Genomic DNA, 27,055 nt, shown 5'->3' on the forward strand with positions numbered 1-27,055 from the left:
AGATAACTGAGTTCAAGAAAGAAGTATCGTATATAATGGAACTGGGCCGGAACGTCCGAGATCATCACTGGGGCTGACAGTGCGACTGGCGTATATGCCGACAGGAGGAGACCAGTGAGGCTCGTTGGGCATCGTGTCCATACCGTCATCTGGGAGCTGACAAATAGGGCGCGAGCTCTATCCGGCACGTGAAACAGACCTATCCCACCTCGTTCACGGGGATGAGTAAGGGTTGCATAGTTAACTTTGAACTACAGCCCAGAGCTGACGAAAGATGCCATCGCTGCCAACATGCGACGTGCCACAGTAAGCGGGAAAGGTAGAACTTGTGCTACATGGGGAACTCGGGATGCGACATATCGAGCTCGTTGGAGGATATCTAGGAATCGAAGGCGATGGTCCATAAGACCTGCTCTGATCATTAAAAGGAGGCGTCGGCAGTTGATGGCGGCTGAACGCCGGAGATCAGATGAAAAGTCTATTCCCAAACATCGAATGGTATCAACGGTGGTGAGAGGTGTAACACACTCCACAGGGAGTCCCGTGCCAATGAACATAACTTGTGACTTACGTACGTTTAAAGAGCTACCCGACGCCTCACAATAAGTCGCTACCCACGTCAAAACAGCTCGAACCTCGTCGGCATTACGTAAACAGATGACTACATCGTCAGCATAGGCCGTGCAACAGAATCGATATCGATCTATGGACAACCCTACCAAACGTTGTCTGAGTCCACATAGCAAGGATTCCAAGGAAAAGGGTACAAAATCGCTGATAGAGGGCAACCTTGACGTACGGATCGACCTATTTTTATCGGTGGAGTGAGTCTGCCATTGTACATAATCCTGGAAGAGGCACCCCGCAGAAGGCGCATCACTACCGTGATAACGGCGACTGGGAAACCCATATGGTGGAGAACGGCCGTAAGGAACGAATGGTCAACCCTATCAAAAGCTTGACTAAAGTCCAAAGACGCAAGTGCCCCAGAGAGGCGTTGTGCCTGAGTAACGGCGATCATATCCCTGTAGCGGCATAAAGCCGTGCGATTATTATCTCCTCCCAAAGATGCTTGGTCTGGCGACACAACATGTCGGGCAACGTTTTTAAGTCGTGCTGCCAAAAGGCGAGTGAAGATTTTCATATCACTGTTAAGGAGGGTGAGGGGCCGATAATCACTGATATTGTTGCCACCATGCGGTTTATGTACAGGAATAATAATTCCTTCCATGAAAGCGTCCGGCACAGGTACTTCTGGAGACATCAGTTCCCGACAAATGGAGGTGAAGGTGGACTCTTAACAAATCACGGAAGGTGCGATAAAATTCTAGGGGAAGACCGTCGGGTCCTGGGGAGCGATTGATGGTTCCTGCTCGGATCGCGTCGCAGACTTCATCATCAGTCACCTCTGACACCAAGTCAATCGCCGCATCTCCTGGGAGACCACCGAAGTTGAGCTGTGAGACTTCTTCGATCAACTGTGGGGAATGTGGAATTGCGGTGTAGAGCTGCTGGTAGTGGGCGTGAAGCACATTCCCTATTGCAGATTGGGTTACGTAGCGACGCCCTTCTTGGTCTGTTAGGACGGGAATAAATTTTCGGCGTCGATGTTGGCGTTCTTGGATGATATGGTACATAGATGGATGTTCATGAGGCATGCGATCAGCAGTACGAGATCGTACTATCGCTCCTTCCAAATGCCTTCGCATGAGATTGGAGATTTGGGCCTTAGCATGGTTCATCCTTATATGGCGCTCAGGGGAGGCTGGCATCGTGGAGCATTCTCGTAGGATCCTGTAGTAAAAGTCCATAGTGCTCCTCCTCCAGGCGACATCTTTGCCATACCGGATCAAAGTTTTTCGAAGAGCAGGTTTTGCACACTGGATCCACCAGGATATGGTAGACGGATACGTGGGACGGCGTCTATTACATGTGATCCAAGTGTCTTCTATTAGAAGGCGACAGTCAGGTGAATTAAGAAGTGCCGTGTTCAGTTTCCATAAACCACGTCCGTGCCATACTGCCTGTCTTGTGAGAACAACGTCACAGAAGTAAGCCTCATGATCTGAGAAAGCAACAGGCCAGATTTCAGCCTGTCGTGTGTGTTGAATTAGGGATCGCGAGATGTAGATGCGATCCAGTCGGCTAGAGGAGTGCGCAGTGTAGTACGTAAAGCCCAAACGATCACCGTGAACATGTCTCCACGTGTCGACAAATTGTAGCCGCGTCACGACTGTTTCCAAAGCTGCGCATGGTGAGTGACGCGGCAATTGATCCTGAGGTCGCTGGGTGCAGTTGAAGTCTCCACCCATGACCCAGTCATCGTGTGGTCCCATAAAAGAGGGTGTAACTTCATCTGCGAAGAAGGCATTGCGTTCACGACGGTAGCTGGAGCCCGACGGCGCATAAATGTTGACGATGCGTACACCAAAGAGAGTAAGGGCCATACCTCTGCCGTTAGGGAGGTATAGGACATCTTTGGCAGGAAGACCTTCTCGTAAGATGATGGCAACACCACTACCGGTGTCCGAAGCGGGAGAAAGATGCGCCGTGAAGCCATGTGGTGGTGAAAAATCGGCGACATGCACTTCCTGAAAAAGCGCAATATCAATGTCCGCATCATAAATCATATCGCGGAGCAGCGCTAGTTTGTGGGGCGCACGAATGGTCGCGAGGTTAATCGTTGCGACACGATAATGCTGGTGTTGGAGTCCCACAGGCACAGGTGGAGCTGCTTCTTCAGGAGCAAGAGGTAGTCGATCTTGCCGGTCCGCTGAAGAGGTTGCTATTGTGGAGAGTTTGTGGGCGCGGGCGCAACCGATGGGGGCGCCCCATCATCAGCACCGTTCACCCCAGTCCCTTCGATCTCCACGTCGTCTGCCCAGGAGACTGATACTGCGGTAGGGTACCGACTGTGTACATCATCCATGTGGAGAGGAGACGTAGTTTTCGGCTCAGCATATAGACTTTCTTCAACTTCGACTTGTGGGGGCGACGGCGGCAGTAAGGAGGGGTGATCGTTGCCAGTGGTCGCCTGTGGCGGGTCGTTCGCATCAGACTTTTGGACATCATAGAGCCGTTTGTCGTCCATCTTCTGTTCTGCATCTCTGGCATCCATCCGTAGAATGGATTCATCAGGGGGTGTACGGCTACGTTTCTTTCTCTTTCGTGTCGACCCTTGTTTTCGAACAGGTCGTTCCGAGTCTGATTGCGGGTGGGTTTCGTCTGACTCCGGACCAGTCTGAAGGAAAGCAGAAGTAGGTACCACTCCCGGATCAACGTCCATCTCATTAGCAATTTCAGTCACAGTGCTGCGATGATGTGGCAGATCAGGATCTGGCGTCTGTGGCACCTCAGAAGGAATCTCAGTAGCGGTTGCATCTGCCTGATCAGACGACGTCAACAAAGCAGGAAGACCCTGTGTAGAGGTGCTACCTTCCTGGGCAACCTTGGCATATGTGACAGGGATCTGAGTGGTCACCGCTGGGGACGCTTCCTCGCCGACCGGCGTCTGGATAAGGTGGCGTCGCATGCAGGCGGATCTGACGTGGCCTTCTTGTCCACAACCCGCACATGTTCGTGGTTGGCCGTCGTACATGACGATGGCTCGCACACCGCCAATTGTCAGGTATGATGGTATATGTTTTTTCAGTTCAATTTTTACCTGACGCACACCATTAAGGACGTGGTAGGTCGTGAAGGTTTGCCATTTTTCCTCTACGTAACCGATGACGTTACCGTATGGTTGTAACGCAGAGACAACTACGTCCTTCATCACTTCAAATGGTAGTTCAAACACCCTAATCGTGCGTTGACCGTACTCTGCGAGTTCAAGTGTTACTGCTCCGACGTGACCATCAGAGTATTTGAAGTTAAGACCATTGGTATGGCGGCGAATAACATCTTCACACACCTCGGTGTTTGTCATTTTAATATGAACGACACTACTCGTGATCGAAAAATGGATTCCGATAACGTGTTTAGGATCTAAACGAACTTCTTCACGTAGGAACGTTTCAACTTCATGTGCACGAGGTCGCGCATGTTCAGCTGGGAAGGAAACTTTAAGGGTCGCACGGCGGTAAGCGCTCGACATGTTGTTCATGGTGGACGGACACAAGCCTTAAAGCTACGACGCGGAAGTAAACAAACCTGCAGCGGAGCACGGGGCCGGCGCGCGGGGCCGTCCGCACGCTGCCACGGCTGAGAGCCGACTGACCATCTGAGCTACCGAAGCACGACTCACGCCCGGTACTCACAGCTTTACTTCTGCCAGTATCCGTCTCCTACCTTCCAAACTTTACAGAAGCTCTCCTGCGAACCTTGCAGAACTAGCACTCCTGAAAGAAAGGAAGGTAGGAGACGGATACTGGCAGAAGTAAAGCTGTGAGTACCACGCGTGCGCCTTGCTTCGGTAGCTCAGATCGTAGAGAACTTGCTCGCGAAAGGCAAAGGTCCCGAGTTCGAGTCTCGGTCGGGCACACAGTTTTAATCTGCCAGGAAGTTTCAATTTCCATCTTGCTCAGTAGTAAGACACGTACGATTCCCACTTCGTAGGCCTATCGATCGTCGCTATGGTAGATGCAAGGATGTACATTTAGTGTTTTATGTCTCGTCGACAGCTAAGGTGATCAGAGAAAAAACATTTCTTGGTTATTTTAGTATTGGAGGGGAAGGAATTGGCATGGCTATTCCGAGGACTCATCCCAGCATTCGCCTAAAGTGAACCGCGAAAACACGGAAAACCCAAATCTGGATGGGTGCCTTTGAGGTCTCCCGAATATAGGTCTAGTGCATATGGCACTATGCTACCCTGCTCAGTGGCAGAAATGGTGGAATTGGCAGACGACAATTAAAAGGTTTCGTGAAAGGGCAGAATAGGAATGTTCATTTTCAAATGTGGCACGTATGAATTGAATATAAAATTAAATTAAGCATATTATAAAAATGTAAAATCGCAAGGACTGGCAATGGCCAGCTACTGCACGAGCTTTACCAACTTTTGACGACAAATATGCCTACTGATTTCAACCATTGTTTGCAAAAGTTCTCTTCGCAGTTTCGCCCCCTATTCTGATTGCCACTAAGTCGATAGAAGTCGGAAGATGTCGTGGCGTTTGTGTTCTGTCTGAGATCCCTACCAACTTTAGCAATCAACTGTATAAGTGTTAGAACAGGGTTAATTTAATTTCGTCCTCATTACGGCAACTAAGTACCACATCTGAATGTGAACGTATTTATGATACGCTGTCATGAAATATTGTTACTTCCACGCTACGTCAGAAAACTCTGTTCTATTTTCACCTTTCGATAAACACCAGTTTCGTCTCCATAAAAAGTGCAGTATCTGAGAATTGGCCAATTTAAGAAAACAATTTCTAGAAGAAACATTTTAGAACATTAAGTGTTTTCAGAAAGTCAAAGGAAGTGTCGAAAAACCTATTTGGTTAGTAAATGTCTATAATATTTCTGCCTTTGCAACCATCATATTCGGCTACAAGAAGCTCTTTGTAGAGCAGCAGAGAAGGCAGCTGTGGCATGATGGCGTAATGTGGCGTGAGTTACGGATGACAGATGGTTTGTTGGGCACCGGTGTCGTGAGAAAGACCGCCTAAATTGAGGTCCTTCTCCGCGATTGGCTGCTGCGTTCGGAAGTAGCGCAACAAAATGGTAATCTTCTATTATTAATATTTGCAAAATTAAACAGCTTATTTACTGAATTTCAAATTAAAGCATCTCTTAATAGAGTGCTATCATTCCATTATTTCACAAGTATTGATGACCAGCAGAATAATAAACAACTGCAAAACGAAAAGGCAGACGAAGCAATTCGCTGAACTTCGGATCGAGCCTAACTTGTATGGCGGGTGAAGTGGTTCGGCTGTAAGATCCGAGTTGGTTCGGCAGTGTCGGAAGACAGACATGTCTGTCGCGGTCGGTGTTAGTTAAGACTTTATTAGCAATGTGTGGTTATTTGGACATATAGTCGAGAACTGCGTGATACTAGTTCATTAGTTCATTAATATGTCTAGTTCATTAATTCATTAGTTCATTAATTTGTTGAAGAATAGAAATCAGTCGTGAGTCTAAAAAAAGAAATGTAATTGTGCAGTTTCTTGTGTTCTGCCAATAAAAAGCTAGTGGCATCCTGCATAAACATAAAAAAAGTGATTCTAAATTTAATCATTTCTAAAATAACAGTTCCTCGCAAAGAGTTCCTTACAGCCTCAAGATTATGGATTCACGACCTACGTGCTGTTTTCTGGGCAGAGGACAACAACTGTAGAAGACTGCAGGTTGGTGAACACTTATCAGAACTTAAGCATTCCACTCAGGGTGGTGGAAACAAATAGGCACCTCGCGTGTATTGCATAGAGTATAAATATCTATGGAGTGAGCGCTCAGATGCGCAGAACGAGAAATCTGTCCACAACATCTCCTGCTACTCAAGTCACATGGTGTTGGGACAGCGCATGTTGGTCCGCATACCACTTAGGCCGGTATTGCACTATCATATTTCTTCGACAAAGATTTGATCAAAGATATGGTCGAATATTCATCAAATTTGTTTGACAAAGATATTTTACATGACGCTAAATAGGGGTATTACTCTGTCATCATATTTTTCGTCAAAGTTCAAGATGGCTGACAACAACAACTTGTTATTATGCTCAGCAGTTGCTTGTACCACAAATGGACTGTGTGCGCATTTGGAAAAAAAGGGGGGAAAAAAAGAAACATACCTTGGTGAAGCCGTGGGTTTTACAATGAGACGATAAAAGCATTCAACAAAATTTGTTACGTGAGCTTCTAGTAGACGACGTCAAATCATACATAAATTACTTAAGAATGGATGAGTATACATTTAAGTATATGCTCAGTGAAGCGTCTCGTCATATCACAAAGCACAATACTCAGTTAAGAACTGCTATATCTGCTGAAGACAGGCTCACAGTAACACTCCGATTTCTTGCTACAATAGAGAGTTATTCTAGCTTACAGTACAGTACTCAAATACCACAGTGCACATTAACTAAAATAATACCTGAAACATGTGAAGCAATTTATAAAGTACTAAAGGACCGATATCTGAAAGTAAATAAATGTTCAATACACATTACGTGCATTAAGGGGACACTGTGCGTGAAATTCGGTGAAATTTGACATAGTTTGGACTTTCCTGAACATTTTGGTATATAATACATTAAAATCATCAATTGTGAGACCTCAAACAATATTTCGAATGTTGACGTGTGACTGCAAAATTTCGCGTCTATGCATATACTGCCACAGTTGAGCAGTCATATCGTGCGAACTACACAGTCTAAAAGGCTGTGAATTGCTTTGTTTTGTGCCTGCTGCTACGTCTCAGAAACTGGCATTACACGTAAACAAATCAGTCCTTTGTTTCTTACACTAGTTTTCGAAAATAGTGCGATTATAGGCTATTTTTGTAGTAAGCTAACTTCTATTGCTTTTTGTACATAAATAAAATGACTAAGCGTAAAAGTAACTTCAAGAAACGCAAATTTGCGTGTGCTAGCAGTGAAGGGAACCACAATAATGTTTCTGAAGTGACCACGCCCCCTAGTGTATTAAAAAGGAAAGTAACTTTAGAAATGGGTGACAGTGGTAAAAGTAATTATATAATGTACAACATCATTACTGATCTGCAAATGCTTGCACAAGTTCTTTCTGAAACTGTTTCTTGCTGACTTTGTGGTGATGAAGTTCAACTTTATGAGGATATTAGAGATAGAATAGGTGTTGTCTGTAAATTAATTATTAAATGGCAGATGTGCAAAGCATTTCATACTTCATCAAAGTGTTCAGGTAATGAATTGTATGGAACTAACGTGTGACTGTTATATGGCCTTAGATGCACTGGTAAAGGTGCAAGGGCTGGTAATGTTCTCTGCACTGTGTTGAATTTGCCAAAACCACCTTCTAGGTATGCGAAATATGTAACAGCAATTGGGAATGCTGTAAATGCTGTGGCTGAAGATTCAATCAGAAGCTACTGAACAAAATGAAGGTGACACAGAGATCAGCATTACTGTGGATGGGTCCTGACAAAACCGTGGGTTTAGATCTAAAAATGGTTTTTCATCTACAATAAGTATTGACACTGGAAAAGTTTTGGATTTTGAAGTTCTCAGTAAGTACTGCCAAGGTTGTACAGTGAACTGGAAGAACAGATTACTTCATAAGCAGCAGTGTATTAAAAAAATTATGGTGGAACAAGTGGATGAATGGAGGTAAAGGAGCAGTTAACATTTTACAACATTCGCAGAAGGAGAGAGGTGTCAGATATGTGAATTACTTAGGTGATGGAGACAGCAAGGCTTTCATTGAAATACAAAACATTAAGGCATATGATGTTCCTATACAAAAACTTGAGAAAAGGATGGAACACGTTTTTGTAACCTAAAAACCAAGCTGGGTAACACAAAACTGTCTGATGGCAAGACAATAAAATGTGCTGGAAGACTAATGGACAAAGTAGCTGATGAATTACAGGAATATTATGGAAGGCCATTAGAGATAACTGTGACAATTTAGAGAAGATGAAAAGAGCTGTGTGGAGTACTTTATTTCATCGACTATCAACTGGTGAAAAGCCATGTCATGCTTTGTGTCCACCTCCACCAAACATTTGGTGTAAATATATGCAAGCTGAATTTTCTGGCACCCTGCATGAATTTACACACAAACATTATCTTCCTTTGGCAGTAATGGAGGCAATCAAACCTATTTACAGAGATTTGTCAGATACTGAGCTACTATAGAAGTGTTTACATGGGAAGACTCAGAATGTGAATGAGTCCTTCAGTAATGTTGTGTGGTGCCGTGTGCCTAAAAATGTATTTGTTGGCCTTATGACTCTAAAGTTGGCAGTGTCTGGGAACTATGAATGACTTAAGGTTCTGGAGAAGTTAGGGGTAAGATTTGGACAAAACACAGCTAAAGGACTGTGGGAACTGGATGAGCTTCGTGTACGAGAAGCAGAGTTATCTGCTCAGCAAATGATGAAAGAAGCAAAAAAGGAAAGGAGAAGACAAGCACTGGGCTGTTGTGACACTGAAGAAGACACAGACTATGGGCCAGGGTAATACTAGTGCATAAAAGATGCAGAAATGTAAGTCTGTATAAGGAATTTGTAATAAAAAAGTTTTAAACCTCAATATCTCTGAACTACATATGTCCCCTTAAGAACTATTTTTATTGTAGATCAAAATAATAATTACATTTTGTGTCCCACAACTACAAAATTAATAGAAATGTCTAAAGCTCATAAGGCGCTTTACAATGTGTGGCATCCTGAGTACAAAAATAGATTAAGAAGCCTGGAAAGTTCAGAAAATATATGTAATTTTCTTTTTTATGTTGTCAGCCATGCACCCAGCTGTATCTCACAGTTAATAACCTCAACAATTTTTTCGTAGCTTTCCAGTCTTCTTAATCTAATTTTGTATTCAGTGTGGCCCACATTGTAAAGCGCCTCATCAGCTTCATACATTTCTATTAATTTGGTACTTGACAGTACACACGAATTAAACTTTGCAGCCATGTTTACAAACACACTACTGGTGACAGAACGCTGCAGCGATGCTAGCGCTCCAAGTGGTAACATTTCACACTGCAGTGAATGGAAGACAAGCGACTTTTCTGATCAGATCTACAGCAATGTCCTAGATATGATCATATTTGTTTGACGACAGGCGATATTTGACTAAGTTCCCTATTAACCATCAAATTTATTTGACATATTAACTTTGACAAAGAAATATGATAGTGTAATACCGGCCTTAGCGTATTTTGAGTGTCATTACTTCGCTAGAACAGATAGATCACCTTTGGAAGTATCCTGAAACTTTGTATATGCGTTTTACAGACATCTTAACAATTCTGCACCTGGAACTGAAATAGTTTTAACTGTGAAGAGCAAGGGTATTGTGCTTTTTCGCCAAAGTATCATAACTCAGTTCCACTTACGTTTTTTTCGGGTTCGGGAAAAGAAGTGACAGCCAACAATAACTTTTTAGGTTTTCTATTGCACTTATTCATATTGCCGACTCATAATGTATTTTTGTACAACCACATTGTACTGGGTGCCGAATCTAACATTTCTCAAATATTTCAAATGGCTCTGAGCACTATGGGACTTAACATCTGAGGTCATCAGTGCCCTAGGCAGGATTCGAACACTCGACCGTAGCAGCAGCGCGGTTCCGGACTGAAGCGCCTAGAACCGCTCGGCCACAATGGCCGGCTCTGGCATTTCTCTCATAAAAACATGACAAAAAAAACTGCAGAAATTTGCTCTACAACACAGGACATTAGAATACCGCGTCCCGACCTTTTTAAACATATGAAGCGCCTCACATCAATATGTTAGAGATTTGTTGTACATACCTATGAAAAGTAACTGGTCCTCCTTTCATGTGCTTCTCTTCACATCCGTAGCACTAACAATACTGCACCATGGCTGTTATTACTACTTAAACGTATAGAAACGTATGTAAAAACAGGTGAATACGTGTAATATTAAAGTTTCACTGTTAACACAAATTGCAGACAAGCAGCGACGTCCCGTTACCACGTGACTAGCCCAGTTTGATGTTGAGGATATGTGTAATAGGCTATGCTCACTCCATAGATATTTATACTTTATGGTATATTGCAATCTTAGTAAAAATGAGTGACACAAATGATCTGTGGTAACAAAGAGGAGGTATGAAGACAAGAAATATTTTTGAGGGGAGAGGTTTATCATACACACATATATCACTCTCCCACACACGCTGTTTTCAACTTGCCGTACATGGCATCCCTGGTGGGGATAATCTTTGAAGTCAGAGTGCTTGGGAATTATGAGGGTAGATTTTATTTGCGAGAAATGTGAACTGTAATCAATTCTGTAAGGACAATGGAAAATTGTACTGAAATGCAGGAGGATCTGCAGCGAATTGACGCATGGTGCACGGAATGGCAATTGAATCTCAATGTAGCGAAGTGTAATGTGATGCGAATACATAGAAAGATAGGTCCCTTATCATTTAGCTACAAAATAGCAGGTCAGCAACTGGAAGCAGTTAATTCCATAAATTATCTGGGAGTACGCATTAGAAGTGATTTAAAATGGAATGATCATATAAAGTTGATCGTCGGTAAAGCAGATACCAGACTGAGATTCATTGGAAGAATCCTAAGGAAATGCAATCCGACAACAAAGGAAGTAGGTTACAATACGCTTGTTCGCCCACTGCTTGAATACTGCTCAGCAATGTGGGATCCGCACCAGATAGGGTTGATAGAAGAGATAGAGAAGATCCAACGGAGAGCAGCGTGCTTCGTTACAGGATCATTTAGTAATCGCGAAAGCGTTACGGAGATAATAGATAAACTCCAGTGGAAGACTCTGCAGGAGAGACGCTCGGTAGCTCGGTACGGGCTTTTGTTAAAGTTCGAGAACATACCTTCACCGAAGAGTCAAGCAGTATATTGCTCCCTCCTACGTATATCTCGCGAAGAGACCATGAGGATAAAATCAGAGAGATTAGAGCCCACACAGAAGCATACCGACAATCCTTCTTTCCACGTACAATACGAGACTGGAATAGAAGAACTGATAGAGGTACTCAGGGTACCCTCCACCACACACCGTCAGGTGGCTTGCGGAGTATGGATGTAGATGTAGATGTAGACTGTGTGATTCGTGTCAACTGTAGATGACCAGAGAACTGCAGAAGAACTGTGATAAGTAGGCTTTAAACTGTGTTTGAACTGGCTTCGAACTTTAGTTCAACTATAATAGCTGATGCCGCAAAATCAAATTTTTAGACCAAAATGAAAGTATTATCGGTAACTGAGGAATGGGAAGTGCGATAGTGCCACGAGAATGTGTTCATTCTCACAGTAGTAGTGACGAACTGGTGAAGCCAGATATGGATTTAGTGATACGTCGAATATTGTTAACGTTGTGCGCGCGGTCCATGGGATTACGTCATTAATCATCACTTCAAGATTCTTCATGCTACGAGACGGTGCAGCGTGCAGAGTAGCATGAGGCAGTCACAGACAACAGGTGCGGCGGAGGCAAGCAGCAGCCGGTGCAGATAACACTACACGGCGCATTGGAAGTGACAGTTTCAGCGTACGACGACGGCGGAGTTGCAGCCAGCTACGAGAATCAGCAGTACGTCGAGGAAGAAAAGTAGTGTAAGTGTTGCGCTTGCGTATAGCAGTCTAAGATTTGAAACTGGAACATTAGTATTAGCATATCTGGAGAAATGGCGATAAGATATTCTCTGAGAAGTAGAGGAGTTCATTCTCACAGTAGTAGTGACGAACTGGTGGGACAGAGATAAGTAAACAGTGGTGAAGTCAGATGTGGATTTAGTGATATGTCGAATGTAGTTACAAATAACCAAAGTTAAAATGTAAATCTAAACTTTATTGATGAATTCAAAATACCAGATTCAACAATCAAAATAATCGTATTGAGAATTCTCAAGTAATCATGAATGATTTCACTGAAAATCTAGAGTTAACCAATAATGAGGGCAGTGGAAACGTTGATTTAGTGGCAAACAGTGATAATGTAAATCCAGGATTTGTAGTACCTAGTCAAAATGAAATGATTCTTTTGAATGACGATGTCAGAGAAAATGACTCTGACATTGACATTACGAATGAGCCAATACTTGAGTTACATACATTAAGTTATGTTACAGCATCAGCTGATAGTTTACCAACTTAGAATGATGATCAGGATCTGAGGTCTATGCTGAAATTAATTTTGCAAGAACAAAAAGAGGAATCAAGAAAATCCTAAATAAAATACAGACAGAATTAACAAAAATACAAGAGAAAAAAGATGCTGGGCATAATAAAACATAAGAAATAGAAGAGGAATTAAAAGAAGTCAATGTAGGAATAGCTCAGATTATCGCTAAGTTCGATGCTTTGGAGCAAAATGATAAAAATCTTGAAGCTAAAACTCAGGGATGTAGCAAGAAAATAGATTACAAAACACAGGAATGAGATAAAAGTTACACGTTTGTAAGTCAGAAACAAATGAAATGGTCGACCATGAAATCGCAAGGTTAAATAATAATCTGCAAGATAGTATTGGAACAAAATTCATACGGCCCCACTCTCCATTGTTGCCATATGCATCCAAGATGGCGGCGATGAGGTCATCCAAGATATCGGCTATGACGTCAGATGATGAATCCCTAGGAGGAGGTGGCAGTCGGGTGACTTAGGTTAGTGGAAGTAGTTGACTACTTCCACTAACCTAAGTCACCCGACTGCCACCTCCTCCTAGGGATTCATGGGAGAAGGACTCATCCTGCACTGGGCAGGTGGAGAGAAGAAGGAGTGTACTTTGTTTATTTTGGAACAATTTATTTTGGGGTGGAGAATATTTATTACACTGATAAAAAACACTTGCCCTGACATGCTTGGGGTCACATCACATAGCCTACAGACATGCGAATCGCTAAAAGACTCTGTAAACATGCTTGCTAATCATCAACTGTCGAAATGATGCACCAGTCTTTATTTAAACAATTTGAGCCACTACTGTCATTCGGTGTGTTTACCACGAGGTCCAGAAATCAACTGACCTAGTGCACAGCACAACCATCAGAGTGCGCTATCATCCCTCTCATATGTTCAACCACTTTCTCTCTATCATCAATCTAACGAGACACCTCTGATGAGTGGATACCGATGTTACAGATCTTACTGTTCCACCTCTCGTAACTTGTGTATGTGTGTGTGTGTGTGTGAGACGCACATACGGATGTCACAGATTGTGCTATACAAAAACTGTTCCTCCACTCCTAAATACGAGGGTCGGTCAAAAAGGAATGCCTTCCATTTTTTTTCTACTTAAAAAAATTAAGTTAAGTGAAAAATTTGAATTTGGCGCCATTCCTCAAACCTTCTTCTGCAATCCACTGCAGTAGTAACTTTCTGTGTCAACAGGTGGCAGCACAGCAGAAGTTTGTAAGATGGCCGACATCGATGTTCGTTTGAGACAGCGTTGTGTGATTGAATTCTTGAATGCAGAAGGTGAAACGCCCATACGCATTCATGAAAGACTGAAGAAGGTGTATGGTGTTGTGACAGTGGATGTCAGCACTGTTAGACGATGGGTTCGTCGTTGTAAGGAAGCTGAAGGGCAAACACCGTTGACTGACGAAAAGCGGAGCGGCAGGCCGGTGAGTGCAGTGACTCCACACAACATTCAGCAAGTTGATGACATCATTCGTGGTGACCGTCGGGTGACTGCAGATGAAGTGTGTCGCATTATTTCTCTTAGTAAAGGCAGTGTGATCACGATTATTAAACAATTGGGGTACTCAAAAGTTTGTGCACGGTGGGTTCCAAGAACGTTAACCGATCAGAATAAAGAGGCAAGGAAAACAATAGCCTCCCAACACTTGCAGCGCTTCCGTTTGGAGGGAGATGAGTTTCTGAAAAAAATTGTGACCGGGGACGAAACATGGGTGCATTTTTTTGAACCCGAATCAAAGAGGCAGTCAATGGAGTGGCGTCACACAAGCTCGCCGAGGAAGAAAAAATTCAAAACTGTGCGATCGGCAGGGAAAGTTATGGCAACAGTTTTCTGGGATACAGAGGGTGTGATTCTGGTTGATTTTTTGGAGCAGGGATGCACAATAAATTCTGTTCAATACGTCACAACCCTCAAAAAACTTAAAGCACGTCTTCAGCGAGTTCGCCCAACAAAATCAATGGCAGATGTTCTTCTTTTGCATGACAATGCAAGACCACACACCAGTCGTCACACCTCTGACGAGATTGTCAAAATTGGATGGGAAGTTTTGCCTCATCCCCCATACAGCCCTGACCTGGCACCATCAGACTTCCATCTGTTCGGGCCACTAAAAGAAGCTCATCGTGGGATTCATTTTGAAGATGAGGAGGCCGTCAAAACATCCGTGAGTCAATGGCTTAGGAAGCAGAGCTGTGATTTTTACCGTGCTGGGATACATGCCCTTGTTCAAAGATGGACCAAAACTGTAGAGATGGGCGGAGATTACATTGAAAAATGACAAAATGATCCTCAATGTTGTGGTTTTCAACCTATGTAATTGCATTTAAATTTCCTGACAATTAAACGTAGAAAAAAAAATAGGAGGCATTACTTTTTGACTGACCCTCGTAATTCAGTACACTGATGTGCAGACACGAAATCGTAAACTGTCCACATAACGCATTGCACAGCCTACAGACCTACTCGCAAAATAATCCAACAGATGCACGCAAGCACCGTCCGCCATCCCTTATCCACTAGACTGCACAGGAGGTTAGCGGCAGCCCTCGTGAACTGACGTGGCCATCAGCTGTCAACCCACGCAGAGACACCTATTAAGGTCCCGCACGCATGGGGCAGTGGCCGCCCTTTCACCTAGGCGCCATTGATGACGGGATCGGACGGGCGAGCCGTCACACCCACGAGCCGTCACTGGACGCAGGTGAAAGTTGCCTCTATTTTCGAGTATACAGCCACTGTTAAACTGACATCAGAGAACTCCAAGGCACTCATGTAGCCCCCATATGCAAGACACCTCCTGGCAGTACCTGCCTTTACCATTGATGACAGAGTAGCTACAAACCTTCGCAAACGTATCTAACAAGGTTCTCAATCTTATACTCATGTCATGTGAGTATGTAAAAAATAAGAATCAAGTCGACTTCGCGGAAATTGTATAGTGTCCCAGAAATAGTTAACACTTGCTTTTGTAAGAGCCCATTTTAAGTGCAGAACGTTGTATCCTTAGGAGTGAGTGTGTTTATGTTCTCTCTTGCCGGTATCTTCTCGGTACCGAACATAGACTCTAGAACAATACTTTAGAGTTGATAGCTCTGTTTATTTATATAAAAGTGAGTCGAACTCCATCCATCTGGAGCTCCAGCGTGCATAAAAATCATTTGTTTCTTGTTGTTCTTAACTGTCTGCTATTACATCATGGCACTTTGGAATCTGTTACTATACAATGATGAGGAGTACTAAGCTTGTCGACATGGGTCCATCTCCAGATGGGTGAGGACTCGGAATGGACGTACTGCACAGCTGTCTATCCTTGTATGCAATGATACTCACATAGTGGAGGAGGTGTGGTTTAGCTGTGATACTGAAATTGGGGTAACATGCTGTCACATCATTGGCCCGTGTTGAAGTTACTAAAAATTTCTAAAATTGTGCTGCTTGTTATTAGAGTACGTCGATGGTGTCTGAACAGCACGTTGCAAGGCATCTCAGATATGCTCAATAATGTTTACGTCTGGGGAGTTTGGTGGCCCGCGAAAGTGTTTGAACTCCGAAGAGTTTTCCTGGAGCCACTCTGTAGCAATTCTGGACGTGCGAGGTGCCGCATTGTCCTGATTGTCCTGTTGGGATTGCTCAAGTCCGTCGGAATGCACAATCTACATGAATGGATGCAGGTGATCAGACAGAATGCTTGCGTACGTGTCACCTGTCAGAGTCGTATCTAGACGTATCAGGGGCCCCATATCACTTCAACTGCACACGCCCAACACCACTACAGAGCCTCTACCAGCTTGAACAGCCTCCTGCTGACATGCAGGGTCCTGGATTCATGAGGTTGTTTCCATACCTGTACATGTCCATCCACTCGATACAATTTGAAACGACACACTTCTAACCAGGCAACATGTTTGCAGTCATCAGCAGTCCAATGTCTCTGTTGACGGCCCAGGCGAGACGTAAGGCTTTGCTTCGTGCAGTCATCAACAGTACATGAGTGAGCCTTCGGCTCCGAAAGCCCATGCCGATGATGATTCGTTGAATGGTTCGCACGCTGACACTTGTTGATGGCTCAGCTTTGAAATTTGGAGCAGTTTGAGGAAGAGTTGCCCTTTTGTCACGTTGAACGATTCTTTTCAGTTGTCGTTGGTCCCGTTCTTGCAGGATCTTTTTCCGGTCGCAGCGATGTCGGAGATTTGACGTTTTACCGGATTTCTGATATTCATGGTACACTCGTTAAATCGCCGTACGGGAAAGTCCCCACTTCATCGCTACCTCGGAGATGCTGTGTCCCATGGCTCGTGGGCCGACTGTAACATCACCTTCAAACTCACTTAAATCTTGATAACGTGTTATTGCAGGAGCAGTGACCGATCTAACAAACGCGCCAGACACCTGCTGTCTTATATAGGCGTTGCCGACCACAGCGCTGTATTCCGCCTGTTTACATACACTCCTGGAAATGGAAAAAAGAACACATTGACACCAGTGTGTCAGACCCACCATACTTGCTCCGGACACTGCGAGAGGGCTGTACAAGCAATGATCACACACACGGCACAGCGGACACACCAGGAACCGCGGTGTTGGCCGTCGAATGGCGCTAGCTGCGCAGCATTTGTGCACCGCCGCCGTCAGTGTCAGCCAGTTTGCCGTGGCATACGGAGCTCCATCGCAGTCTTTAACACTGGTAGCATGCCGCGACAGTGTGGACGTGAACCGTATGTGCAGTTGACGGACTTTGAGCGAGGGCGTATAGTGGGCATGCGGGACGCCGGGTGGACGTACTGCCGAATTGCTCAACACGTGGGGCGTGAGGTCTCCACGGTACATCGATGTTGTCGCCAGTGGTCGGCGGAAGGTGCACGTGCCCGTCGACCTGGGACCGGACCGCAGCGACGCACGGATGCACGCCAAGACCGTAGGATCCTACGCAGTGCCGTAGGGGACTGCACCGCCACTTCCCAGCAAATTAGGGACACTGTTGCTCCTGGGGTATCGGCGAAGACCATTCGTAACCGTCTCCATGAAGCTGGGCTACGGTCCCGCACACCGTTAGGCTGTCTTCCGCTCACGCCCCAACATCGTGCAGCCCGCCTCCAGTGGTGTCGCGACAGGCGTGAATGGAGGGACGAATGGAGACGTGTCGTCTTCAGCGATGAGAGTCGCTTCTGCCTTGGTGCCAATGATGGTCGTATGCGTGTTTGGCGCCCTGCACGTGAGAGCCACAATCAGGACTGCATACGACCGAGGCACACAGGGCCAACACCCGGCATCATGGTGTGGGGAGCGATCTCCTACACTGGCCGTACACCTCTGGTGATCGTCGAGGGGACACTGAATAGTGCACGGTACATCCAAACCGTCATCGAATCCATCGTTCTACCATTCCTAGACCGGCAAGGGAACTTGCTGTTCCAACAGGACAATGCACGTCCGCATGTATCCCGTGCCACCCAACGTGCTCTAGAAGGTGTAAGTCAACTACCCTGGCCAGCAAGATCTCCGGATCTGTCCCCCATTGAGCATGTTTAGGACTGGATGAAGCGTCGTCTCACGCGGTCTGCACGTCCAGCACGAACGCTGGTCCAACTGAGGCGCCAGGTGGAAATGGCATGGCAAGCCGTTCCACAGGACTACATCCAGCATCTCTACGATCGTCTCCATGGGAGAATAGCAGGCTGCATTGCTGCGAAAGGTGGATATACACTGTACTAGTGCCGACATTGTGCACGCTCTGTTGCCTGTGTCTATGTGCCTGCGGTTCTGTCAGTGTGATCATGAGATGTATCTGACCCCAGGAATGTGTCAATAAAGTTTCCCCTTCCTGGGACAATGAATTCACGGTGTTCTTATTTCAATTTCCAGGAGTGTATATCTGTATTTGAATATGCATGCATATACCAGTTTCTTTGGCGCTTCAGCGTGTTTGAACAAAACGTATGTCTGAACTTCTTGTTTAAAGTATGGTGCACCTTGTTGTGGTACCTATTGCCAGGGAAATTAAAAATCCCAAGAAGAAACGAATGTGCACATATTCCGATTTCCCAAATCCGAGAAGCTGAGAAATCACTGGCTCGCTGAATACCGGTACCCAGGAAGGATTTTTTGCCTACACATCATTCAAGGGTAAGTAAAGGATGGCACATTTGTAACGTGTTACTTTTTTACACTGTACCAAATTTGTCAATTGTTTTTAAAAGCAATTATGTGCACTGAGATGATAACAGTCATGGGATACCTCTTAATATCGTGTCGGTTTTCATTTGCGCGGTGTAGTACAACAACGTGACGTGGAATGGACTCAAAAAGACGTTGAAAGTCTCCTAAAAAATTTGAGCCGTGCTGCTTCCATAGTGGTACTGATGCAGGATTTTTTGCACGAACTGATCTCTAGATTATGGCCCATAATTGTTCAACGGGATTCAAGACGGGCGATATAGGTGGCCAAATCATTTGCTCGAATTGTCCCGAATGTGGCGAACAACTTTGGCCTGGTGATATGGCGCATTGTCGCCCATAAAAATTCCATCGTTGTTTGTTCTTCAAGTAGCCGAACATAACCACTTCTAGTCAATCATCGATTCTGTTGGGACAGAGGACTCAGTGCGTTCCAAGGAAACACAGCCTACAACATTACGGAGCCACCACCAGCTTGCACGGTACCTTGTTGGCAACTTAGGTCCATGGCTTTGTGGGGTCTGTGCCATACTCGAATCCTACCATCACCTCTTGGCAACTGAAATCTGGACTTCGGGACTCATCTGACGAGGGAATAATTGTCCAGCCGTCCAGAGTCCAACCGACGTGGTCGCGAGCCCAGGATAGGCGCTGCAGGCAATGGCGTGCTGGTAGATGAGGCATTCGCTTCGATCGTCTGCTGTCATAGCCCAATAACGTTAAATTTCACCGCACTGTCCTCGCGGGTACGTTCGTCGTATGTCTCACATCGATTTCTGTGGTTATTTCACCCGGTGTTGCTTGTCTGTTAGCAGTGATAACTCTAACCAAACGCCGCTTCTCTCGGTCGTTACGTGAACTGTCGACTGTAAGACGTAATGCTTGAAATTTGATATTCTTGCACACTCTTGGCGCTGTGAATCTCGCAATGTTGAGTTCCTTAACGATTTCCGAAATGGAATATCCTTTGCAAAATGGCTCTGAGCACTATGGGACTTAACATCTATGGTCATCAGTCCCCTAGAACTTAGAACTACTTAAACCTAACTAACCTAAGGACAGCACACAACACCCAGTCATCACGAGGCAGAGAAAATCCCTGACCCCGCCGGGAATCGAACCCGGGAATCCGGACGCGGGAAGCGAGAACGCTACCGCATGACCACGAACTGCGGACATATCCTTTGCATCTAGCTCCAACTACAATTCTGCGTTCAAAGTCCGTCGATTCCTGTTGTGCACCCCTAATCACGTCTGAAACTTTTTCACATGAATTACCCGAGTACAAATGACAGTTCCGCCATTGTGCTGCTCTTTTATACCTTGTGTACCCGACACTGCCTCCATCTGTATAAATTTTGGCATCTCAGTGTATAGAGTACCAAGGTCATTTTCTTCTTAATTCAACAGCATGACTGACAAGATTAGAATGTTTGTCAAAGGATAGTAAAATTGATTGTTGTTATGCTTACATATCTGTCAAAAATATTTCCATCTGGGAAATATTGTTTGCGCAGCAAGATATTTTGATGAGGAAACAGGACGGATTTTAATCGTAAGTCTCGAACGACTGACTATAAAAGGAGGATGTGTCTCATAGATATTTCCTGGTTGTATATCCTATTTTTCATTGCATCTGGCTTTCTGGGAAGTAGCACAACCTCTGCAAGCCGTGAGTGGAAGTGAGCAATATGAAAGTGAAAATAAAATTCCATGTAGCGGTACATGTGAGTTAATAGAGGGGTGGGGGAGTGCATAAAATCAAATTTTCTTCGTTCTGGATCGTCAAAGTGTAAGTTTTGTTAAACATAGACACACCAGGATGCGTATCTCAGTTGCCTTACTCTGTAGCTAATAATGGAAATTTGAAATTTATTTTTTTTATAAAGGAATTTTAATAAACAACTTGTCAGACATGTATAAATTTCCTATGAGACTAAATTATTTTCATAATATTGAAAATATACTGAAGTCTGTTGAAAACTGTGCATCTCCGGAGTTTGAAGGTAAACAGCACACATTGGAGATAATCCAAGGTATTTCAGATATGCTTATTGAAGACTCTAATAATAAGGCTTTTTTGTAGTTTGTGAAGACTCAGAGGGCCTTAGACACGGGTTCACAGGTAGATGCCGTGTTTCTTGACTTCCGCAAGGCGTTTGACACAGTTCCCCACAGTCGTTTAATGAACAAAGTAAGAGCATACGGACTATCAGATCAATTGTGTGATTGGATTGAGGAGTTCCTAGATAACAGAACGCAGCATGTCATTCTCAATGGAGAGAAGTCTTCCGAAGTAAGAGTGATTTCAGGTGTGCCGCAGGGGAGTGTCATAGGACCGTTGCTATTCACAATATACATAAATGACCTGGTGGATGACATCGGAAGTTCACTGAGGCTTTTTGCAGATGATGCTGTGGTGTATCGAGAGGTTGCAACAATGGAAAATTGTACTGAAATGCAGGAGGATCTGCAGCGAATTGACGCATGGTGCACGGAATGGCAATTGAATCTCAATGTAGCGAAGTGTAATGTGATGCGAATACATAGAAAGATAGGTCCCTTATCATTTAGCTACAAAATAGCAGGTCAGCAACTGGAAGCAGTTAATTCCATAAATTATCTGGGAGTACGCATTAGGAGTGATTTAAAATGGAATGATCATATAAAGTTGATCGTCGGTAAAGCAGATGCCAGACTGAGATTCATTGGAAGAATCCTAAGGAAATGCAATCCGACAACAAAGGAAGTAGGTTACAGTACGCTTGTTCGCCCAATGCTTGAATACTGCTCAGCAGTGTGGGATCCGCACCAGGTAGGGTTGATAGAAGAGATAGAGAAGATCCAACGGAGAGCAGCGCGCTTCGTTACAGGATCATTTAGTAATTGCGAAAGCGTTACGGAGATGATAGATAAACTCCAGTGGAAGACTCTGCAGGAGAGACGCTCAGTAGCTCGGTACGGGCTTTTGTTAAAGTTTCGAGAACATACCTTCACCGAAGAGTCAAGCAGTATATTGCTCCCTCCTACGTATATCTCGCGAAGAGACCATGAGGATAAAATCAGAGAGACTAGAGCCCACACAGAAGCATACCGACAATTCTTCTTTCCACGTACAATACGAGACTGGAATAGAAGGGAGAACCGATAGAGGTACTCAGGGTACCCTCCACCACACACCGTCAGGTGGCTTGCGGAGTACGGATGTAGATGTAGATGTAGATACCTCTTGAGAGAAACAGGCACAGACTAAGATTAAAACCAGAGGACTTGCTGTTTTTCTCTCTTGTGCAAATAATTCCTCCAGTTGCCTAGATGGTCATGGGGAGGGGGGGGGGGGGAATCTGAAAACTTGTTACTGGTCCATCCAAGCACAATCGCTTTTCATCTCCGTCTTCCAGTAATGCTGCAATGCAACTAACTGCATTATACAATTTGTGAGCCCCTCCAATTAAGCTATCATTGCTGTGCTTCTTCACTTCTTCTACACCAATTTTAAAAATTCTTTCTGGCTGTAAATATTTGATGTAAACCATTTCCTCTGAGCTGGGACCTGTTGCCGCTGTGAAGTGATCATGTAATAGCCGTACAATGCATTTTAATTTTTTCAGTTCATTAGTATACCACGTTTTTCCTCTCACTAGTTTTCCTGTGTTTTTACATGCTTACAGGACAGTTTTTGGTCATCTGTGAACAGATATAGGCGGATTTGGTTTTGATGGTCTGGAAGAACCCTTGAAATGCATCAGTTCCTGGAATTTCCTGTAATCTATGTTCCCACTCTATAGCAGACAGTGCTGTTTGAAAAGTAATTAATGTTACCTTATTTTGATTCTTCCTGTAAATACATAATTATAATGCGAGGAAACAGATGGCTGATTATTAACTGTTTCTATATAAAGTTCCATAACTACTCAGAGTTCATTGGGTCAGCCGCATCCGCTACAAATCTTGCTCTGGCGAGGACAGATTGGGGGAGGAATGGTTGGTTTTCCTGCTTATTTTTCTTGTTTTTCCGTGTTTTAAGTAATTTTCTGTGCGCGTTTTGTTATTGTTTTTATTCATTCACGTTCCATAAATTTAATTTTGCTGGAAAAGTCAAGGAATACATCAACAGCCGGAAGGACGCACAGTAGGCTATCCATGTAAAGTAAACGAAAACAGATCATGACAGGAGAAAGGGATTTGGTTTGAAAAAAAAGTTACTGCACTCATTTTGTAATGTCCAGCTGCTGTTTTTATCTACTACTTCATTCTAAGCATTTATGTGATGTTACTCATTTTACAGATCATCATCATGTCTACAGTCTAGAACAATTAAAAACTGGTTAATATGTGCAATAGTGTGAATTGCACTTTACATACCTAAGTCCAAGGATTCCGATAAAATAATGGAAGTGGCTAGTAAGGTACTCTTTTAGTCTGTTTTGATTATCTTCGGATTTCTGACTTCCTGCTTTATGCCTTCCAACGACACATTAGATTTTTTTGGTGAAAGTATGCTAGCAACTTTTTCTCTGATTCCACTTCAGTTATATGTTTAATGTTTTACAGCAATAATGAATTCAAAGCACTGTTTTTTTTTTTTTTTTTTTGAGAGACATTTAATTCTCATCTCCTTTATCTCCTTAGTGAACTTATTCCCATTGTTCATGTAGTACATTATCTCTGAATGGTGTAGCTGAGCCAATATATATGATTCTGAGCAACTCTACTTTCTCTTTTCTTTAGCTAAACACGACTCCTGAAGATGCTTTAATGGTGACTTATAACAATCATAGACAGATAAACAATGTGCTATGGAGTTTCATGAAAGCCAGATGAAATGAGTGTAAAGTATCAATCACTGTTGCACTATTTTTGCACTATTTTTACCTGTTGTTATAACTGTAGGATGCCATGGCAAGCACAAACACGATTTATGGAACGTAGTACATTATAGGGCAACACGTAAGGTACAGAAAAGTACATGTTTTGTATAGCACTAAGCACACTGACTTAACAACTGCAATACAAGTTACAGAATAGGCCGAACACTTGTATGTGATCACTTGAATAATACTGTTTCTTTGGCGGCTCACCAGAGCGCGCCAAGGGGCCGACGCGGGTGGCCCCTGTAAGCGGGCCTCTGAACTGCATGGATGCGCGATCTCTGAAACTGCACACGTCATGAGTGAAGGTACATCACTCCTCCCTTCTATGGGGTGGGAAAACCACATGCACACATAAAAACATTAGGTACAGAAAGAGAAAAAATATGTTGTCCAGAGAAAAAGAACTGATACCGAAAAAACACTGGTACTGAAAAAGCACTGGTACCGAAAACGCACTGGTACCATGAAAAAAAAAAAAAAAAACACTGGCCTCACAAGGCACTGAGATTGCGAGTCACGGAAATCACCAATGACGCGCGCTGTCATCCAGTTATTCGCTCGTTGACGACAGCTGCCGCAGCATGTGACAAGGAGTCACTGGCAAGTAGGGGCGGAAGCGATGTGGGGGTAAGTTGGCACGCCGTCGGCCCTCTCGTGGGAGGGTGTAGGGCAGGACCGGGGACGCCATCTCCATAGCGACGTCCTCGTCGAGGTCAGTGGTCGGCACCGGAGGCGTCAGCGGAGCGATCGAAGATGACGGCCGCACAGGACCTGATAGGTGCCATTTGAGTATTAATCAATTGTTCAGTAATGTCCTATCTTTGTTCTCGTGCTGTTCCATGTGAGCGAGCAGCGATGTTGTTTGCTGTAACGCAGGGTTAGGTTATCATCTTTGGTGTGCGCGTAGGCGCAGTAGCAGATAGTGGTTAGCTGTGGTGAAGTGAGGAAGTAGTTGTAATGTTATGTTTCAAATGTAAAGTCTCAATTTATCAATGTGTTTAATTAAGATAATTATGTAGTGGCAACTGATCTGAGAAGGAGGAAGTGTAAAGAAAACCTTTATTTTCTTGAAGAGAAATTATAAGGTAATTGTTTTGTAGTCAGTCATTTATAAATGAAGTGCCATTTTTCACCTACCTTTCTCTTACAATTTTTATTTGATCATGGTTTTTTCAAAAGTAGAAAAGGAACCAAGTGTGTTCCGAAAATATTTTTTATTCTGTTCAAAATTCTTGCACTCAGATTATTCATTTTACCAGTATTAAATGCTTGCCTTCTCATTACGACTGTTCAGTTTTTTACTACGATTTGTTATTACTTCTGCACAGCTCTTATTATTCAAAACAGAGTACGTCAGCCATATTTTTATTATTTAAAGAGAACTTTCACTTGGTGATACCTTTGTACAATACGGATGACGTAGGAATATTTTGAGAAACAGTCAGGAATTGCGTACTGCTCCGTCTTAGTTATTATTATAATTTGGTGCAACGTCAATTTGTCTACTTACACTGTACATCTCTTTTAAGATTTGACATCTGTTGTTCTCGACGTTGTCTTTAACATTTGTGATTTGTCTTTATATTTTGTATATTACCATGCCACCTGGTACGATTATCAGTAAAGCACGCTCTACTATGAATTCGCAAAAATCTGACTTTCAAAATGCAACCGACAGCAACAATACCTCTGCTGATCATTCTGTTGCTACCAATACTAACCACATTTCTGACGTAATAATGCAAGACGCTGGGTCTTTGCACTCAGATAGTCAATGCACGAACACTGTAGACACTCTTGATCCTCACATGACTCCGTACTCTGATAATAATGTTTGTGGTAATACTGATATTTTATTTTCTGGCTACAGTAATTGCACCCAGATAATTATGGAAGATTCACTGCCTTTGACAAAATCCGACACCCAGCCTCGACACAGCTTTTAGACAATTCTGTTACGCAACAGCGTTCTCTGACAACCAACAGTTCACATTCTTTTACTCAATCAGTTTTAGAACGCGTGTTACATGCTATTAGGACATTATCTGACGAAAACAATAAACGTTTTGAAGACCAATCCACTCGTTTTGCTGAGGAACTTAAAGAAAACAACAAGACACTTACGAAACATTTTGATGAACAATTCACTCCTTTTGACGAACTTAAAAACATTAACGAATCCCTTACAAAGCAATTTCAAGAAGTTAATGACAAATGTTCTAAAAATCATGAATCTCTTACAGAACGTTTTGATGCACATGCTACTCATTTGGAAGACCTTAATCACAAGTGTGAAGAGCATAAATTTTTTTTGGATGCGTTCCGTGACAATCAGAAAGCACTCTCTGACGAGTTAAAAGACAGCCACAAAACTTTAACAGACCGCATAAACAATATTTCAGGCGAGGTTACCAACGTCACATCTCGTTTAAGCGAACTAACTGTAGCTCATGTCAACTTTAACCAGCGTGTTTCAGACAGAGAAGTAGCCGTTGATGAAAAACTTAATATGACTTCTGGAACTGAGCTGGCAAGACAATTAGGAAGTACCCAGTGAAGTTTTTGCCACTCTGCAAAAGAAAACGCCTAGTCATGCTGAACAGTTACAGGGACTTAAAGCTGATACTACTAAAATCCACGATCAATAAGACAATCTCAAAACGGAAAATGACGGATTCGTCGACACAGTAGCGCAATTAAAATTAAACCATGACCATCAGTCTGTAGGCACACATCCGGTACACTTCACTGACACTGGAGAATATCAATAAGTTGAAAAATTTCGACAGGGACAAATCTAAATTAATCGCCAAATCAAACAGGAACTTAATGAAATTAATGCTCGTCTTTCTATCAGAACGATTCCATTTCTCCGGACTGCTCACATAATTTTTCCCCGCATTGTACCGATAGGAATACAGAACATTCTCCGCAACCTCAGCTTACTAAACCGGTCAGAGAAAGAGACTTTTTACAATCACATGACAACAGTACCACCTTTTTCAACCGACAACATTCTTTTGATAATTTTAGAATCGATGGATTCGACATAATTTTAGAATCGATGGATTCGACTACAAGCATTTTTTATCTGTCAGGTAATTCAAAGTGTTTCGTAATGGCCCTAGTTGTCCACATCCCTTGGACTGCATTCAGCAATTCACTTTTTCTTTGCCGCTAAACTGACATGTCTCTC

This window comes from Schistocerca gregaria, chromosome X, assembly GCF_023897955.1.
Source record: "Schistocerca gregaria isolate iqSchGreg1 chromosome X, iqSchGreg1.2, whole genome shotgun sequence".
NCBI lineage: Eukaryota > Metazoa > Arthropoda > Insecta > Orthoptera > Acrididae > Schistocerca > Schistocerca gregaria.